Source organism: Paramormyrops kingsleyae, chromosome 12 (assembly GCF_048594095.1).
Source record: "Paramormyrops kingsleyae isolate MSU_618 chromosome 12, PKINGS_0.4, whole genome shotgun sequence".
NCBI lineage: Eukaryota > Metazoa > Chordata > Actinopteri > Osteoglossiformes > Mormyridae > Paramormyrops > Paramormyrops kingsleyae.
This window is the reverse complement of record NC_132808.1, coordinates 1,264,021-1,284,890: the sequence shown is the minus strand read 5'-3', so window position 1 is coordinate 1,284,890 and position 20,870 is coordinate 1,264,021. Positions and strand designations below refer to the sequence as shown.

At 43.1% G+C, this 20,870-nt stretch overlaps 1 protein-coding gene and 1 long non-coding RNA gene across 2 annotated transcripts in view; one reads left to right on the top strand and one right to left on the bottom strand.

The window, feature by feature from the left end:
• LOC140577735 (THAP domain-containing protein 6-like) overlaps positions 1-20,870 on the bottom strand; it is a 150,841-nt gene that overhangs the window by 46,644 nt on the left and 83,327 nt on the right. The gene's annotated exons all lie outside the window — the stretch shown is intronic.
• LOC140593566 (uncharacterized) lies at positions 732-1,278 on the top strand. Its single transcript, XR_011993956.1, has 2 exons — positions 732-860; positions 952-1,278. It is a non-coding gene; the product is annotated as an uncharacterized lncRNA (long non-coding RNA).

The window sequence follows — 20,870 nt, the reverse complement described above, 5'->3', positions numbered from 1 at the left end:
AGGTGAAATATTTGAGTCATTGGTCTTTCAGAGAACTTATTATTAACGGAGGCCTTGGAATTAAAAGTGGCCGACTTTGGACTGGCCACCAAGCTGGAGCCACTGGAAAGCAGGCAGAAGTGGGTTCTTTTTCTTAGATTCTCCAGCAAATCTTTCAAATTGCTCATGCAACAGGCTGAAGCACATGTATACTGTTTTCCTTTTGTGTGTGTTGTAGAGGCTTTTGTGGGACGAGAGAATATGCGGCTCCTGAAGTGTGGAAGATGGAGGGACAAGGGCCAGAGTCAGATGTCTGGGCGCTGGGGTGTATCATGTATGTATACCTTCTCAATCGTCCTCACAGTCAGAGCCAGAGTCAAGAATGATATCTGAAATGCACCAATGCAGAATGTTGTTATATGCAAATGAAACTCAAATGCCGTTGCTGACTTTCTCAATACAGGTATACGATGCTTGTTGGTGCATACCCCTTTGATGGCGACGCTGAAGAAATGAAGCTGCGTGTCACTCAAGAAGAGTACACTCTACCCAAGTACCTCTCCTCATCAGCCAAGAAATTGATTTCTTGGATCCTACAAAAGAATCCACAGGATCGGCCCACATTGGAGCAAATCCTGAACCATAAGTTCTTCACTAAGGTACATGCAAACTGCTGGTCTGCTGAGTTCAATAGTATTCATGCGTCCTGAGGAATTGCTTTGCTCAACCGAAACATCTTAAACTACAACCCTAGGGCTTCACTCCTGAGGAAATTCCATCGAACAGCTACCACAAGGTGCCAAGATTCAGAGCAGTTAAACGCGTAAAGCACTTCTTCGTAAGGCTGTTCCGGCGCATATTTGGACAAAGGACACCCAAAGGTAAGTAAGCTCCTTCAACACAAACCTTGCTAGTCCAGTATCTCTCAGTTCATCAGGCTCAGATACCTGGTTTTCCCATGTTTTCTTGCAGATATGCCCCACTGTGAATTGAACATGAAAACCAGCAGAGAGAACAGCGGCCCTTTCGTCTACAGCAGGGGTGTCCTAACTTTTTTTAGTGAGGGCCACATACAGAAAAATATTCCAAGGGCTGGGCCAACTTACTAGATGTCAGCTATGTATGGGTTCATCTCTTTTGTATTTAAGTTCAATCAATCAAATCTGGTCAATAAATGATAATTATGCTTAATAATTTAATGTGTTTATATCATGCCCCGCTCCCCAATCAAATTTAAATGTTCATTTGTCCTGGCTGTCATATGTGTCTTAAATAAATCAGTGTGATTTTTTACTGTGATTATTGTCTATTGGCTTTTTATTCTTAACCCAGAGGGATTTTAATATTTATTATTGTCTATTTATTATTGTTTGTCTGGTGTGTGTGTGTGTGTGTGTGTGTACAGTAACGTGGTTTATGAAAACACTTATAGAGCCAATCATAACGCATTATTCAGTTACATTTGTGTATAAAACCTAACTATGTATGGTCCAACCTCCAGTAGAGTTAACAGGAGTCCCATGTTCAGTAAAAGAACAGAAATACTGGAAAGCATCTCACTGGAGATCTCTGATTATATGCATTACAAGTGTTGTATGGTGTTCTTTCCACAAAATACTGGAACCACCTCTTCCTTCTTGTTTTTGGAATTTATACTCTGCTTCAGGAAAAGGTTAAACTGTAGCTGTATGCCTTTCCATCCATCTTCTAAACCTGCATGCCCTCTATTAAAGGTCAGCAAATGGCCAGATCCAACCCATCTAGAAACTTATTTGGCCCCCAGAACAAGGTTTCCCTTTTTACTTTTCATCACAAAAAGTTTTGGTATCTCACAAAAGGTCCTATTCGGTGGGGGGGGGGGGGGGACGGAGCCTATCCCAGAGGCCATGGGCACCCATACTTGGATATTTTGGCTTTAGTTCACTTTGGTATGTTTTTTGACTGGGGGGGAGACCAGAAGAAACACCATGATGACACAGGAAGAACACAGGACCTCCACACAAGTGGAGCTGAGGAAGAGGCTCAAACCCTGGACCCGCACCACCGCACCTCCCTCGATGCCGTATACAGGATCTCGGTGAGAAATGAATGCAAATCTGGATGAAAATAAAAGGGTGAGATGTTGCATAAGCCTGTGGAAACAATGCCATGATAAATGTGCACCATAATCACAGCTAAAGGAGGTCCAATGAAAAATTCAAATGGCAACTTTTTTTTTGGCCGGGCAGTGTGACTCTATTCTTTGAGGTTCTCACTGATGCGGTTGATGTTCTTCCTGTGGTTGTCTTTGGGGCTGAGTGTCCCGGAGGGCTGCTTACGGGCAAAGCTGCGCATGGTGCACACCAGGGGTACAGTCAAAGGGTACGCGTGCTACTCGGAGTACTTGTTCACCTCTACAGTGACTGGTCCATCGCCCTTTTCCTCTTCCTCCTCCCTGTTGCATATCCTATAAGAGGAGAACATGAGCTTCTTGCACTCCTGTGGCACCTCCTTGTTGAGCTTGGCCTGCTGCTGCACTATGGGCCACAGCGCCTCCCACTGGTTGGTGATTTTCTTGTCTAGCCCTGCTGGCTGCTGCCAATCCCACTGTTTTATCCATTTGTTCGTCCACCAGACGCAGATCACCAGGCAGGAGAACGACAGAATGTAAAAGAATGTGCACAGGGCCGGTACCAGGTAGTCTTCCCAGGAGGATAGCCAATCAGAACACACTATAGCCCGTGGGGCTATCCTGAGGCTGAGAGGCTCAGACTACTGTTATAGTGGCAGTGAAAGCCGTGCTCCATTCTCATGGGTGAATTTGACAGCCAAGCCACAGTCGTCATATGGCCCATCTGCAAGCCTCACATGACCATGCATGTCTGTCGAAGACAAAGACTGCTGGATCTGACTATGCTTATCGCTTAAACAGGGAGTAACTCATCCACGTCATCTGCAGGTTCCTAAGGCCAGCCACTGCTGGGGTGCAGGGGTCAAAGGTCAAAAGTGTAGTACTCACTGATATGACAGTCTGGGTTAGCAAATCCCAGGGTGCATTTACAGTGGAACCAGTTCACCCCGTCCACACGGATGCCGCTGTTGTAACTGTGGGACAAAACAAAGACCTTTCTTCATAGTGCCCTCCACAGACTCAATCCTGCTAGTACACTTAGACATGGATAATGATTAATGACCTTTCACATGCTCATACCCGCCCCAACATCCAGACTTTTTCAAAAATACCCCCACTCATAAACAGACCCCATTAAAGCCTGACAGACTCCTATTAACTTAGACACTACCCCCCCCCCCCTCCCCCAAGTGATTAATGTTTACTTTGAAATATCAAAGACAGAAATATTCAGAAATATCAGGCAGCTTGGGGTCACCATCCCACCAAAAGGAAAGGCTACTATGGGCAGGGTGGTCAGAGACGCCACTGATGAGAGCTTTACTTACCAGGAATGAGGGTTTGTGTTTGTGGGGGGAAATGGAAAACAAGATGTTACTACACCCTCCCCCGTACACAGGAAACACAAGCAGGTGGCAGGACATCGGAGCTGTGGGTCAGGATGCCGGAATATACTGATGGCAGTCAGTCCATTACAGCTCTGCTAGTGTGGGCTATGCTGACATCATCAGCGTAGCCTGGATTTCTGCTTTGCTGTTTTTGGAAGTCGCCGGTTCAAGCCCTTCAGTGATACAACTCCACACTAGAGTCAGACACACACGGGGCTTTCAGATGTTAATAAAGTGCAGATTCAGGCTAAAAGGGGACAGTGATGTCTCTCAGGAGCCCCAAAACCTGGACACATACAGCAGATGGGAGGGCCCTCTGCATCTACTCTGCATCTACCAGGGAACCATCTTCTGGACAAGAAGTAATGTCACCTCTGCAGCTCTTGTCTTGTGACCCCCAACCCCCCAATCTCACTACATGCCACTGCAGCTGATTGGCTGGAATCCTGCAGTAGGGTCTGGAAGGGAGCATAAGGGCTGATTTATACTTTACTCTCACAACACATACGCCTGTGCATCATGGCTGCCACATGTTTTCTGTGTTCATTCCACACGTCATAGATGCATGTACACGAGATGCAATCCCACCAAAAACTGGGGTGGCATTACGGTCACCTTTTGTCACGGGATTATCTGTATATATACGGCAGTTAGTATTAAAGTAACATCTGATTGTTTAAGAATGAATGGCCGGTAGAGCTGTATATTTTCAGAGGCAAGAGAAAATTGAGAGCACTATTGTGTCCGTCTGTGTACAGCGTCTTCAAAATTTAATGGCAGGTTAAGATTGTAAGAAAGCGGCATTATGTGTATGAGGTACAATGAAATTCTAACTTGAAATTCTGACTTGCCTGCTTTCATAAGCAATGTTATTTTTCAAAACAGTTCCGGTATTTATAAATCTTGGTTACAAAATTCACCTAGAGCGTGGGGTTTACGTTTCGCTAGAACATTTATATTGTTATAAGAAACAAAACTTAGCAAGCCGTGCAACTTTAATGACGCTCCTTTTCGGGATTATCTACTACAGGTTTAACATTAGTGTAAAGTACACCGCCGCTACTTTTGCCTCATCATTTTCATCCATGCTTGTTAAATCACTCATGAATAGACATGTTTGTGGGAAATTGCTTTATTTACAACTTTTTTCATTATAAATACTTCAATTCTTATTGCAGAAATTGATATTTTCAAGTGTCATGCAGCCGAATTACAAAATACTATGACGAAATATCTGGCCCCCTGGTGGACATGACCTTTAACCCTGCAGGTGGCAGGCGCAGCAGAAAGCGTTTTCATGCTTGTAGCAGGTACCACCATTGCTGCAGGTGGTGGCTTTTACCTGCGAGGGGGAGGAAGTCAGACGGAGCAAAAACACGCAGGCGACTGATCGGGGGGGCAGGCAGAGTCAAACCGAGACAAAAACATGCAGGCCACATATTGGGTGGGGGGTGTTTGGGGGTTGGCAATCAGGGGGAAAACACGCAGGCCACAGATCGGGAGGGGGCAGGCAGACCATGGCAAAACCACGCAGTCTGGTCAGATCTTGAATTTAATCCATGCCGCAGAAAGACATCCACAGTCCAATCAATCAGGAGAAACTCATTTCTGTTACTGCCAGAGAAGATCATGGTGCCCCAGTGGTTCTCAGCCCATGGACTCGCATGAGAGTACCACAGCCCTCACAGGTGGATTCAGCATATTTATTTGGGCAGGAAGTTAAACAGAACCTCATCATCATCACCATGGAGTCCAATGGTTTCAAACCTCACTTCTGAAACATGGGTCACATGACCCAAGTGGAGCCATCAAGACATTAAGTTGATCATAATTATCACAGCACTGCTCCAGCACGAGACCAGAAGCATATATGTGAAAGAACCCAATGTTGGGTCTGGATCCAGAAGCACAAAAGTACGATGACTGAAAGGGGCTTGAGTGAATCCAAGACAGAACGGCCAGCTAAATGTCAGTTTGGCACTTTCAAAAAAAGCTCATGCCTTAGCAAACATCAAATCAGGTGTTGAGGCAGGCCTGGTCCTCAGGGTTTTGAAATCTTGACACAGATCTATAAACATGCTGAAACATATGAGGTCTTTGAGAAAAGTATTACCATCAAGAGGGCATCATCACCTAAATACACTTTGCTAGGAAAACACCACAGGTGCAAACCCTGAGGAGCAGACCCCGTGTGAATGGTCAGCAGCCCAGTCCCTGTCCTTCTGAACAGCCCACGCCTCTCTGCAGGGGCGCCGTAAGGGGGAGGAAAGCTAGGACGATTCCAAGGGCCCCTGAGTGACAGGGGCCCTAAAAAATTAGGAAAATAACTGGATTGGTTTGGACTGGGGGGCCTAATATGATATGCTTTCATGGGGCCCAAAATCTCTAGCAACGCCCCTGCCTCTCTGCACACCAGGTCTACAGCCATGGTGCCCCTGTGGTTTCCGAGACCTTCACTGAAGCATGAGCAGCGACCCCCACCTACTTCACTGCTGAACTACACAACCCCAGAAGTGAAGAGACTTCGGTCCCTCTCTTGGACATGGCAACCACATGGTTGCTGGTTCATAGATTTTGAAAGATCAGATACATGCCTTAAGCTTATCGCATCATTTCCATTGCTTTTCACAGTTTTCAGTGCATCCAGATAGTACTCACAGGGTTTCACTATTTCCACATTTTGTTATAGCCTTTTCCCAAAATGGGTTAGATTCAATTTTTACCTCAAAATTCTACACACAATACCCCATAATGACAAAGTGAAAAACGTTTGCTTGGCTGTTAGCCATGTGTGATGAGTAGATGAACTTTAGTTAAATGATTAGTTGGACATCTTTCCAAGTATGGAAAATATGATACGTGATGGGGGGTTGGGGTATTAGAAAAATCTGTGCACTAAACCCCTAGAGTCCCGACTGCATCCCCCAGTGAGAGCAGTGGAAAGTGAGAGCAGTGGAAAGTGAGAACCAGGAAACAGGAATTATTAGCAGCTCCAGATTATATTAGGAAGTGGCCTCCTAACCTGTGGGGGCTGATCCTTCCTGACGGGCTTTCACTGTCCCTCCAGATACAGATGTTTTATACACCCCCATTCTGATTGGGTAATGTAAGGAGATCAGCCTGCCAGCACAGTGACTCTCCACATCACTTTTGGCTTGTTTTCCCTCCTTTTCTCCATTTACGCTGTACAGGAAGTGCATTGCATGATAGTTTTTCCACGATGTCCCATGAAGTTATGGTCTCGACGTTCTCACATCGTAACCCCCCGCCCCCAATCAATAACAAACAAATACAGAAAGAGTATTTACTGTTGGAGTCTGACTTACTTTTTATCTTGCTAATGTGTTGGGTTTAAATCTTAAAAGCTTAAAGTTTCCAAGCTTAAAGTTTTAGTATGGATGCTGCAGCGCCCCGTCACAATGAGACCGTTCCTCTAACACGGATCTAGGTGTGCTGGGAGCCATGGCTCTCTGTCCTCCCCCAGCAAACACCCACCCACCCCCTGACCAGACGACATGGCCCTCTGTGAGTTTGAGACTGATAGCCATGATACAATACGATTTTCTCTTGATTTTTTAACAAAATGAGCTGCAGACAAATTTATTTAAAAATATTCCTTTATTTTTCTTTCTAAACTGTACAAAATGTGTCCTTTTCTTAACAGTGCAACTGAAATTGAATAAAATACTTAAAAAAACACCCGAAATAATAATAATAAAAAAGATTTCAAATAAATAAACAGTAACGCTTTACATTAATTGCACCTTCGTAATTATTTTATATTACATTCATAGAACGTTCAGTACACCTTCATAATGTATTCATTAAGTATTTAGAAATCATTCATAAACATCATGCATGTATACATCCTAACATCCCTTAACAGCTTTAATATACATTAATAACAAACATTACATGATTATACAATTATAATGTTTGTTATTATAATATAATGTTTGTTATTTATGTATATTATAGCTGTTAAGGGATGTTAGGATGTTGAAGTGTACTTGCATGCTGCTTATGAATGTTCCATGAATGCATTATAAAGGTGCACTGAATATTCTATAAATGCATAATGAATGCATTATGAAGGTGCACTTAATGTTCCATGAATGCATTATGAAGGCGCACTTAATGTTCTATGAATGCATTATGAAGGCGCACTTAATGTTCTATGAATGCATTATGAAGGCGCCCTGAATGTTCTATGAATGCATTATGAAGGTGCCCTGAATGTTCTATGAATGCATTATGAAGAAGCACTTAATATAAAGCGTTACCAAGTAAACTAAGGCTTGCATGTGAAGCTTTTTAGTGTAGTTTGCCCTTTTAATAACCTTCGCTCTTGCGGTGGTGAATTGAGCTCACTGTGGTGCCGGTGTTCTGTCATAAAATCCTACCTATCGAGATGTGCTATCGAGCCTTTCCGCGCATATGCAGTTCCACCGTCTTGGGATTAGGGTTAGGTTTTAGGGTTTAGGGTAAGAGTTAAGGTTAGGGCTATCGATTAGCACTACGGTAGCATTTTTCGACAAGGCAGCATAAATCGACAGAACACTGGTAGACATGCTGAAGCATGTTCGCTGTGCTGTTTTGTGTATTTTATCAATCTTTTACAATGTTTGCACAAGTTTTATCTTGTCTGTGCTTTTCTCACCGTTTTCGTTTGTGATTACCGGAAAGCTAAAATGCTGCCACACTGCCGATTTAAGATGGGGGGGATGTCCTCAGTTTCAAATTCACTCGCCATCTCGCGTTCGGTCAAAACCACAAATTAACGTACGACGTCAACGTGAATACGCAGTGACATCTGATGTCGAACTGACGTCACAAAATCAAATGTAATATTACACCAGTTTTTCCTGTAAAGTAAACTACCATGAAGTACTCCTAAAGAAGCGATTCAATTTCCATATCAGCCGGTTTAAATCATACATTTACCTTGATTTTTAACCTACTGTATTTGTGATTCATCGTTAGATTGCCTACATTTCATGGATGAAACTGATTCTGTGGAATCATGAAATGCATTTCGTCTTTTGCTTAATCACGAAAGATACCACAAAATGCCTTTCCTCTTTTGCTGAGTAACGAGACGTATGTAATAGGCGCACAGCTGTGGGGGGAGCAGTACCTTCCAATGACTAGAAGGTGGAGCGCCGGCTTTGATTATGCAGACACCGTGTATTTAAATTTAACTTGCATATAAATGGGTTAAAAATAGAAATAACTCTGATAGATCTCATTGATTCCCTCCTGTTGTAGGCTAAGCCACTTTCCCCTGAATAATACTGTCCCCGATAGTTCAGATACAACACACTGAGGAGCCTGTGTGTAAAATATAACAATAAAATGACGAGTATGAATGGATTAATACAAGGAGTAACAGACTCTCTGCGGATCCTCATAGAATCATTGGTGTCAGAAATAGCAGATGGAGCTACAGTTACTCAACCCGGTCCGCAGAGTGTTCAGGGGGACAGTCAGGACAGGACAGTCACTGGTCAGCTGCCTGTTGTAAGGAAGGTTCCTTACAGTAGCCAAGTGCACTTTCTATTCTGTCATCACTGCCACTGCTGCCTGGTGATTTATCATCAAACTTCTCTGCAGTTTGTGTCTCTTCTGGACCTTCTTCTGCCTTCATCTGTTGTTCATTCCTGCTATTTTCAGCAGGGTTTAACCCATCCATCACTTTACTAATTAACTCCCTCATATATACAGTTAAAAAAGCACAAGGACAGAAGGCAGGGAATAACCCAGGATGAGGTGCCAACCTATAACACTGGTATTGTCTGAGTGTCTGTTTTTGTGTCGTACTTCTGTGTGCTCTGCATTCCCTTGGGGTCTGTGTGTAATTATACTATTTCCAAAGGGAAATATGCCGGTAGATGTGTAAATACTGTTTTATTAAATAAAGCCCTGTAAATATGCAGCTAACTGAAGTGGCTCTGAGTGCTTAATCTTTCCCTGCTGAGTCACACATGGCTGCCCTGGTTCCTGTCTCAGGTGCCTGATTCAGGTGTGATAAACAGCAGACTGAGCCTGTGATCAAACCACTGGCTGCTTAGCAGCTCATCATACTGTCATTATGTTGTGTTACAAGTGAGTAGAAGTCATTCCTCAAAGCAAAACTGGAGCTGTGTGTGGCTCAGTGGGCTAAGCCTGTGTGTCTTGCATCACAAGGTTGCTGGTTCAAACCCTTAACCTCAAGGCCCTTAAACCCAAGCTCCTGAGGTACTGCTATGGGTGGCTGCCCTTTGTGGACAACATAATTTACAAAGTGCAAGTTGAGGGGGACATAAAGACAATTTCTCCACAGGGATCAATAAAGTATTTATTATTATCCATTTACATGGCCATTGTAGGCTCTTTTGACAGTGGACTGGGGTTAGAATGGACCCTCTGAATGGGGTTAGAATGGACCCTCTGAATGGGGTTAGAATGGACCCTCTGAATGGGGTTAGCATGGACCCTCTGAATGGGGTTAGCATGTAGCTCTGAATGGGGTTAGCATGGACCCTCTGAATGGGGTTAGCATGGACACTGGTTTATGTGTCTGTTTTCCATGCATACATTTACATTATTCATTCTTACATTGTATATTTCTCTTACTGTATTTTCCATATGCTCCCCAACCAAGAATGTTATTTTTTGCAAATTAAACGATTTAAATGAAAAACCTGAACCATAACCTTTCAATAGTCTTTATTTAGTAACAAGCTTGCAATACAGTATATGTGCAACTCAAATTTAACTACTGGCTAAATAAAACTTTAGATATTAAACAATAATATGCAGTTAAAATGTATACGATTTGGAAGATAGGAAATAAAGTTACAGGAGAATTAGGCTACTGTTTTAAAAAATAACAAATTAAAGATACTGAGGTATATTATGCAGCAAAAGATGACAGGAAAAAATATTATAGGAGAATAAAAAAGTGGCTGAAATGTAATTTCATAAAATTGTTTTTCATATTTTGCCAGGCAGGAAGGAGGCATTACTGAAAGAAGGTCTGGTCCAGCCTTTTCTTCACCTCCTGAACCCAGTGAGCTCCGGGATCGACACACTTCATTGCCCTTTTTGGTGTGAAATCCGAAAATGAAAAATAAAATGACATGGGTCTGTTTGTCACTTGTTAGAATCCTTCTCCATATATATCTGATCCTGAAATACAAGTCATAGACATTTTGCACACAACAAACATTAAATTCCAAAGCAGTAATACTTCAAAATAGTACATGAATAAAGTAAATATTTACTTAATTCCAGGTTTACTGCAGTCCCCTCTGGTCTCTTTATATCCAGCTATCAGGTCCATCCTCAGTCTTCCAGAAAAGTATGTAAAACAACATTTTTCTGGTGTTTTGGCTTCTGGATAGACATGAAGAACAGAAAATGTATGTATAGGCTACATACAAAATATATACAGCTACTCTGAATATAAACATAAAAAATAATGCACACCAAAAAAACTCATAGTTGGGTCTGTTACCTGGTTCCCATTTAATGAATCTTAAGTCCTGATAAAAGCTGTGAGATGCTGCAGACTTACTGTGAGCCAGAGTGGAGGACAGCAGCACTGTCACGAGGAGGAGGAAGGCAGAGATCTGATGGGGCTTCATGATTCCACTGGACGTTTCTGAAGATCACCGTCGCTTCTGCAGCTAAACTTAGGCCAGCAGAGTTGAACCACGACCTTTTATAGGGGTTGTGTGTCTGCAGGTGGCTAGAGGGGGTGGATGGAAGATTAAAGAAGAAACATTTAGCATTTAAAGCACCAAAATCAGACTGACCACAAAGAAGACGATGGGACAGAATTTTCTGGGACTGACGTCACATGCTGTCACGTCCGGGCAGCGAGCTGGCAGTCAAGTCGGCACGTACAGTAGAGCCATGACTCAGGACAGACGGGGTTTATTCCACAACAGGCAGGCAGGAACACGTGGGCAAGACATCAAACGTGACACTACATCAATGACAAATCTAGGGATGCATTCTGGGATGCATTTTCCCCCTTGTCGTGTCGGCAGTTTAGCAAGCAGGATGTTAGTCTGGGTGCCTTATTGTGCCAACACTTTTATTTTAACAAGTGGAGCTTCGGATTTAAGCTCCTCTTGTTACTTGAGGTATACTCTTTATTAATCAGTTATATGTCAATGCGCCACAAAGCCGAAGTTGACAGGGGGGGTTAGTGGGAAAGAGATAGAGAGAGAAAGTGAGAAAGGAGAGAAAGGGGTGAGAGACAGAGGAAGTAGAAAAATAAATAAATACATAATAAAAATAAAAATAAAATAAGGAGGGGGGTCAGAGAGAGAGAGAGACAGGGAAGAGAAATAATACATAACAAACAGTAGAACAAAAAGGAAAGAGTAATAAGAGGACAGCTTCTGCATCTTGTTGCTTTACACCGTATCATCACACCAGCTGCTGTTTCTGAAAGATAATTCAATTCAATTCAATTCAATTTTATTTATATAGCGCATTATCACAACATTACATTGTCTCAATGCGCTTTACATTTCTGCCTCGTAAGGACCCCCCAATTGAGTAAGCCAAAGGCAACGGTGGCAAGGAAAAACTCCCTAAGAGGAAGAAACCTTGGGAGGAACCAGACCCAAAGGGGGAGCCCATCCTCCAGGGGCCGGCAGATGAGTCAAACAAACAAGATGAAATGACTAAGCTAATACAGGGGTTGAAATATGTCTCAATGCAGCGGCCGACCGGTGCAGGCACGGGGTGCTTGATGCACGATGGCAGGATTAATAGAGGCACAGCCGCAGGGAAGGATGGCGAGGCATCGTGTTGAGCCAAGGGCAGGCAGGTTGGAGGGTAGTTGCCGGAGGTGGAGGTAGTTGTCTTGCAGGCAGCAGAGGCATAAATTCTTCAACGACATTGTGCTCCAGGGAGCACACCCCAGAAGGGGTGAGGGAGGAAGTAAGAATAATTGTGTATTAGCCAGAGTTGAGGAAACCAGAGGCAGTGCAAGCAAAATGATCGAGTGCAATATTCGTCTAGGCTCCGGCAGATCTGAGTATAGCAGCATGAGAAAGAGGGAGAGACAGGCGGGAACACAGGCATGGGGACTCCCTGAACATCAGCACTCTAGTGTAAAGCTAGAGTGACAGCACTGACGCCTCAGTTTATCCAAAGCCAATGACACCGATCCCCACCCAGCTCATCACCTCATACTGTTAGTCTGACTGGGAGTGAGCGACTAGCTGGAACCAGAACTAGGTTTCCTATACGCTAAGCTATACAAGTGCGTTTTTAATCTAGACTTGAAAAGCGAGAGTGTGCCTGAATCCCGCACATCCGCCGGGAGACCATTCCACAGCTGCGGAGCTCTGTAAGAGAATGCTCTGCAGCCTGCCGTAGCCCTGTCTACTTTAGGAACTAGAGTACTAAAGTACTACTTTAGGAACTAAAGATAAGATCCAGGGACACACACAAACAGTATACACACAAATAAACCAGTGGTACCATTATGACATGGGAATGTGCTTGTGCCAGTATCTGCTTCTGGAATTAAATACGTTAATACCAACGAAAGAAAATAAATATATATATATTTATATGCTTATATGCATAAGCAGACCACCAGGAACACTGTCTAAATATCGTCGTACCCGTATCTGCATCAGAGAGGAGGGAGTGGAAGCCACACACCAACTTTCACACACACTCTCACACACACACACACACACACCCAGACAAGGGGAAAGAGGGATAAAATAGGGGAAGAGAGCCCTAGGCTCTCTTGTGTGTGTGTGTGTGTGTGTGCCGCATGTCTGTGTGTGTGTGCATTCTAAGTGTATGTGTGTTGATATGAAAGTGTGTGTATGTGTGTGCGTGTGCATATGTACGTGTATGTGTGTGTGTGTACGCATACGTGTATGTGTGTGTGTACGCATATGTGTATGTGTGTATGTTTGTGTGTTGTGAGTGTATGTATGAGTGTGCAGGTTAATATGGAATGATTCCCAGTGTGTGTGCGAGGCCACAACAACACCGCCCTGGGGCCCCCAGACGGCCAGGAGCTGTCACGGACCCAGCCGCCCCACAGCTGCCAGGTACCCGGGCCCCCGCCACCGGACGGCTGCGCGCCCACCCAAGGAAGGCAGGGAAGGAGGCACCGGGCGCCCCTCATACTGGGTGTTTCCTATACAGAACAGCAGATATTAACATTGGCCGCATTGCATGTTTGCTATTGGCTGTTTTTCAAACCAAATGGAGCCACCTGACTGAATCAGGGGTAACTAACCTTCTAACTAAGCTATACTTGGTAGATTCTACCGTAGTCTGTGTTGAAGCCAAACTGAGCCTTAATAATTAAAGACATTCAGGCGGTTAGGTGAATGTGATATAAAAATGAATGAAGCCTGACCAGGGCTGGGAATTAACTGCAGAGAGGTCTGGCTGTCAAGTGGCCCTAACAAGCATTACTTCTGTGTGAGATTCAGAAACTGCATCTGCATTTGTGCCTCTTCTGAAGTGTCCCAGTGGAAACCAGCAATGATCTGCTCATTCCATGTCGTCAGAGGGCCAGATGAAAATGGTGTATGCAGGCTACATCCGGCCCAGAATGATTCTGCTGACTGGGATGAACATCCAAGCAGCTGACTGGAAATAATTCTTGTAAATATCTGGTAGATAAATGTGTAACTTTGTCTTCAGCTTTCTCTCGAGCTGCCAGTGAAGAAAACCCCATCAGCAGTGTCAGAGACACACTCACCATCTCCCCTCGTAGCTTCACCTGTGTCATTACAGCCCCCCAGCTTGGTCCTACCGCCCAAGCTTTCCTGATCTAGTGTCCTCCCTGACAGACACTCCTCCTCATAGGCCAACCCCTTCTGTTATCAAAGGCCCACCATTGCTCGTTGCTTCAGTCCATATGCCACATATGTAATTTATTGTATAATTCTTTGACACCGCAAGGACTGCACCTAATTTCTTTGTACATATTACAATGACAATAAAGATATTCTGATTCTGATTCACCCTGTTCACTCACGACTGCACACCCATCCACTCCTCTAACACTACAGTGAAGTTCGCTGATGACACCCCCATAGTGGGACTGATATCAGGAGATGATGAGTGGAGGGTCAACACCTGGTCCTCAATGCTACTAAAACAAAGGAGATTGTTGTCTACTTTAGGAGAGCCAGGAAACCAAGGATTGTGGAAGCCTGGCTCCTGAACCTAGATATAGTTTATATCAGCCGCCAACTCAAGAGGACCAGCAAAATTATCAAGGACTTAACCCACTAAGGTTTGTCCCCCTTCCATCGGCCAAGAGATTGAAGACCATCAGGACACAGACAGAGAAACAGCTTCTTCCCCAAAGCTGTAGCCTCTATCACCCCCCCCCCCCCCCCCCCCCCGCCACACACACACACACAAACCTGTACTCATATCTTTGTGGAGATCGTCCATTCATTTCTATGGGCAAAACCCTAATTCCGACAATGACAACCTTAACCCCTACCCAGCCCTAACCTTAACCATAAGTAACCAAACACAATACAAGACTTGCTGAGCCACATTTCGCTGATCCTTGCTTCCACTCCCCCAAACACATCTCACTTGCCAGGATGCCACAGCGGCATGAAGAAAACTTCCATGAAAATAGATAAAAACAACAGATAATATACTGTATGAAACATACAGAAAAATATATTTAACATCCCTTTTTAGATGAAACATAAAACTAGTTGAAATAGCCAATACATTTCAATGGATCCTCATTTTTACTTGCAAAGGTAATAAATATGCAATATATGTAGGTTTCTAATATTTCTAATATAACTACTGCTCTGGAAACATAGTTGTGCTGACAGAAGGCTACACTGCGAGGCAGGCTGCTTCAAATGTACAGCAGTACACAAGAACACGGTGAAGCAGGAGACATTGGGAACTACTAGAAACCAGCCGGGTAAAGGGCGCAACTTTCTAATGCCAGAGATGACCGGCAACTTGTCCGTCAGTGCCTCATAAATCAGCGGATGACCTCAAGTGACCTTCAAAAGGAATGGGAAACATTAAGTGCAGGTGTGATGTGCAGTGCTAGAACAGTTCATATCAGGCTCCTAGAAGCAGGACTGAAGTCCCATAAAGCAAGGAAGAAGCCCTTCATTAATGAGAAACAGAGAAAAACCAGGCTGCAGTTTAAAAAAAAAAAATTCAGACACACAGCCGTAAACTGAGACATGAGTGAACCAAAATATGTCTGGCGAGCATGCTGGGAAATACTAATACTGTAGGTTCTTCTATGCAGTGCCATCTCACTGGCGCTACAAAACTATTCACACACGGATACCCATGAACTGAGAAATGAGTGAAACAAAAAATGTTGCTGTGGTCTCTTCATTTTTCCAGAGCTGTATGTTTGGTATGTGTGAAGCAGTGCAGAACGGTGTCTGAATCCATGGGTTGGTTCTATGGTGTGGTGTGGGGGCGGTGTATCATTTTCGGCTCCCCTGAAAAGGACCTGGGCTCCCCTGAAAGCCTACTTTGAGACATTTAGGGGGAGCTCTAAAACACTTTCCATTTTTTGTGTCGCATATAGATTTTGATTTTCTGTACATTAAGGTTCCTGAAATAAATGATGATATTAAAAATGTGTCAATGTTGTGTGTTTATTCGCTCATTACATTACTATTTCCGAACACTATTTTCCGCTGTCTCCTGCTGTGACCATCCATGCGTGGCGGCGCTGCACTGAAATTACCGTATTTTTCGGACCATAAGACGCACTTTTTTCCCCCCAGAAGTGGGTGGAGAAAGTCCCTGCGTCTTATGGTCCGAATATTGCTCTGCTCACGTGCTTTAACCTTCTGGGTTCGAGTGCATTGTACAGCGTACTTTTCGCGTCTATTTCAGTTTATATCTCACTGAAATCTTAATGTAGAATAATGAAAAAACGCTGGCTTCTGTCTTTTCAAAATTACGTTAAATAAAAAAATAAATAAAAAAAATCAAACCATGTCACCTTACTTTGTTTTACCTGCATCGGGGGCGTGTAGTACCGCTGTCACCCGAAGATCGCTATTCACATTCTAAATAGCCGCATTAGCGCGTATTCAAATCGCATTCGCATGGTAATTTGCTGAACAACGCAGCGGTGAAACGCGATCTAGATACATCCCCATCAGCGCCATAAAAGGGGGGAGGGATGTGGCCAGGTAAGGATGGTTGACATAAAATATTTTAGGACACTATTTGGTTCAGAATTTTTTTTTCTTCATTTGCACCAGCTACAACTAGCTTGCCGGTGTTACCGCCGCTGCCGCCGCTAAAAGTTGCTTCTAGTGACAGCACCAGCACCGAGGATAGCGAGACTTTGGCGCCAGAAACCACCGCTGCGACCTGCAGCGGACCAGGCGATCATGCAACACCTTTCAACTGGACAACAAAGCAATGGAGTGAGTGGAAAATCAGGAATACATGGCTCTACTCCAAAAATCAGAAGTTAGGATGTACAGTATGCATGGAGGCAAAAAGCCTGTTGCTCGCCGAAAGAGCAACGGGAGTACATCTGTCAGAGGAATGGATGAATGGAGAGGTCAGCAGCGAGTCACAGAATAACCTGCAGAGAAAGATTTACAAGCATCGGGACAGTCACCGACCCTCAACATCGTGGGTTACAGGACGGAAAGCAAAGACAGAAGACCCCAGGCCTCTGTGGCCACTTCTGATTTAAGGTAAGAATCATGGAATTACTTACTTGATCTGTGCGTTTGTGAGGATTGGCCCTAATCCTATTTAATATTGATGTATTTTTTTATGATTGTTATGTGAGTTATTCTGTTTTCATCATGATTTGCATGATGTAGGCCTAAGCGCGGTTGATTCAGAACCGTGGACAGAGCTGTTTGCCCTAACACTGACAACACTGACTGACGCTTGCGTTTTGAAGTAAACGGTTTATTTTAAATGCCCGAACATGCACCAAAAGCGTTAAAGTCAGTCAGGGAGGATCGGTAAATACGGCTCCCCCGAAAGCCACTTTGTAATTCGAACCCTGACTGGACTGGCCTAAGTTTGGGGTCTGTGTTATTATATCATTATGTCTTAATGTTTTAGGTGTACAGATGGCTTGCTGCGGTGCCATATAGGTTGATGTTAAAATAACTGTTGTTTGTTGTTATTGGTGTTATCTCCGGATAGCCTGCACTCTCCATCTGCAGAGCGGAGCTTTTCCAAACTCAAACTGATCAAAAACTATTTGAGATCTTCCAAGGCCCAAGAAAGACTGAGTGGACTTGCACTAATTGGTATTAATAACATAATAAGAACATAAGAACATAAGAAATTTACAAACGAGAGGAGGCCATTCGGCCCATCAAGCTCGTTTGGGGAGAACTTAGCTAATATCTCAGAGTTGTTAAAATCTTATCTAGCTCTGATTTAAAGGAACCCATGGTTTTAGCTTCCACTACAATAGCAGGAAGACTATTCCATACTCTGACTACACGCTGTGTAAAGAAGTGCTTCCTCAAATTTGTTTTAAAATGTTCTCCCGCTAATTTCCACTTATGGCCACGAGTTCTAGTATTTAGACTAATATTGAAATAGTCATTTGGCTGAACAGCATCCAGACCCGTTAGAATCTTATAGACCTGAATCATATCCCCCCTTAGTCTCCTTTGCTCAAGGCTGAACAGATTCAGTTCCGCTAACCTCTCCTCGTAAGACATTCCTCTAAGACCAGGAATCATTCTCGTAGCTCTTCGTTGCACCTTTTCTAAGGCAGCAATGTCCTTCTTGAGGTATGGTGACCAAACCTGCACACAGTATTCTAGGTGGGGTCTTACCAAGGAATTATATAAGTGTAACATCACCTCCCTTGACTTAAACTCCACACATCTAGAGATATAACCCAACATTCTGTTCGCCTTTTTTATTGCTTCCCCACATTGGCGAGAGTGGGACATGGAAGCATCAACATACATACCGAGATCTTTCTCGTAATCAGCTACCTTTATTTCAGTGGAACCCATAAAATATCTGTACTGTATATTTCTGCTCCCTGCATGGATTACCTTACATTTATCTGTGTTAAATTTCATCTGCCAAGTATCAGCCCATTCGCTAATTAAATCCAGATCCCGTTGAAGCCTCTCTGCTGCTTGATTAGTATCTGCTACCCCGCCCACCTTAGTGTCGTCTGCAAATTTAACCAGTTTACTGTATGTATTCGTGTCAATATCATTAATGTAAATTAGGAACAATAGTGGTCCTAAAATTGAACCCTGCGGTACCCCACTATAAACGGAGGCCCACTGTGACATAGTGCCTCTAATAACTACTCGCTGCTTCCTATCAGTTAGCCAGTTTTTGATCCAAGCTGCCACAGTTCCTAAAATTCCTGCAGCTTTAAGCTTTAACAAGAGCCGTTTGTGGGGGACAACATCAAAGGCTTTCTGGAAATCTAAGTAAATCACATCATAGGCCTTTTTGTGATCAATTTCACTTGTAGCTTCCTCAAAGAACTCAAGCAGATTCGTTAAGCAGGATCTACCTCTCCTAAATCCATGTTGGCTATCCTTTATAATGTTATTTGCATCTAGGTAATCTACCATTTTCACTTGAATTATAGCTTCCATTATTTTTCCAGTAATGCTAGTTAAACTGATTGGCCTATAGTTTGCTGGATTACTTCTATCCCCTTTTTTGAATATGGGTGTTATATTAGCATGCTTCCAATCTGATGGTACCACACCCGCAGATAACGATTTCTGGAATATTAAAGTCAAAGGTTGGCTAATAATATCCCTCATCTCTTTCAAGACTAAAGGTAAGATGCCATCAGGCCCCTGCGATTTATTTATTTTGAGTTTAGCTAGGCTTAGTATCACATCAACCTTCTTAGTATCACATTCCAGTGATCCTGTACTTGTGCAAATGGCAAATAAAGTATCCCTGCTCCAGGGGCACTGCACACTGTACACTGTCTGACCCTGTGCTGTGACCCCCCAATTGCCCATTAGACATCTTATAATGATATCATAAACGACTTTGCCTCCAGAAAAGCAAGGAAACACAAATTCTAAGGAAAGTGGAATATTGAGGTGGAATGTAAAGTTGAGTTAGTTTGTCTTTTCATATAAAAATATCCTGTTTGTATTTGACTAATTTGTAGTTCTTTGGTATTTAGCTTTATATTTTATTATTTATTATATTGTACTTGATTGTATTGCACTTTTTAAATGTTGCAAAATTTTCTGACCAAAAGTAATTAAAGTGGTTAACGTTAGCCTTATATTTTATTATTTATTTTATTTGTGTTGATTGTATTGCACTTTTTACATGTTGTAAAAAATAAATAAATAAAGTGGTTAAAGTGTTTACAGTAAGAGCATTGTCTACTAGTTTATTTTGCCACTTTTCAGTACACCACATTAAGTATGCCAACTGGTACTGCAAGACTTTGAATGTTAAAGTGCAAATTAACACCTGACTGCTCCTGTGGGTTTGCTACTGTTACAATTGAAGATCATAGCAAGGGTAAAAACATTGGTATGATGTAAGCAACACAGCTACAAAAAAATAAAATTTATATTGGGTGTGTTAGATTTATAGTGTGCGAATAATAAAGGATTGACAATAATTAGTCATATTGGTGGCACAGAGGGGCCCCCAAATAAAATTCTGCTTAGGGCCCCCTGAAGGCTTGGGCCGGCCCTGGTCATAGTAATCAGAATAAATTGATGAAGACCGAATCAGATTATTGTGAGAGCGAGGACTTCACTCAATTTTATGCAATTAACAGAAAAGCAGGTATCGCTCTTCATGATGAAGGTTTTTATGAGTGCAAACTGATAGATAACAATTTATCTGTTTATAACCACAGTAGATTGGTCAGTCAATGTAGATAATAATTATAAATTTTGGACATAGCTGTCCACAATCACTGTACAGCAGGGGTCACCAACTCCGGTCCTGGAGAGCTACTATCCAGCAAGTTTTCTATCCTACCTGGCTTCTGATGAGCCACACTAGTAAATACCAGGAGCAGGTGTGTTATTCTGACATCTAGTGGTTACTGGTGGTATTGTTTCACTGAGATGACCAAAAAAAATATTAATTGTTCAGTGCAGCGTGAAAATATCATGTTACTGTAGCTAGCTGACTAATTTGAACAATGCAATGTAGCATTTGCCTGATTAGTTAGCTGTTAATTTACCTATTAAAAGGGTCACCTTAGTCATCATCTTAACAATCACCCCCGAGAGAGATTTGGCAGGAGCTGCCACTGCTTCAAAGCTGCGTTTTAGAGATTGTTCCTATTGTCACAAAATGTAAGGATGACAGGTCAGCATCCATGAGCTCAGCTGACTGATCCCCCAGGTACATTTTCCAAGGGCTCGCAGTTTCAGTCTCCT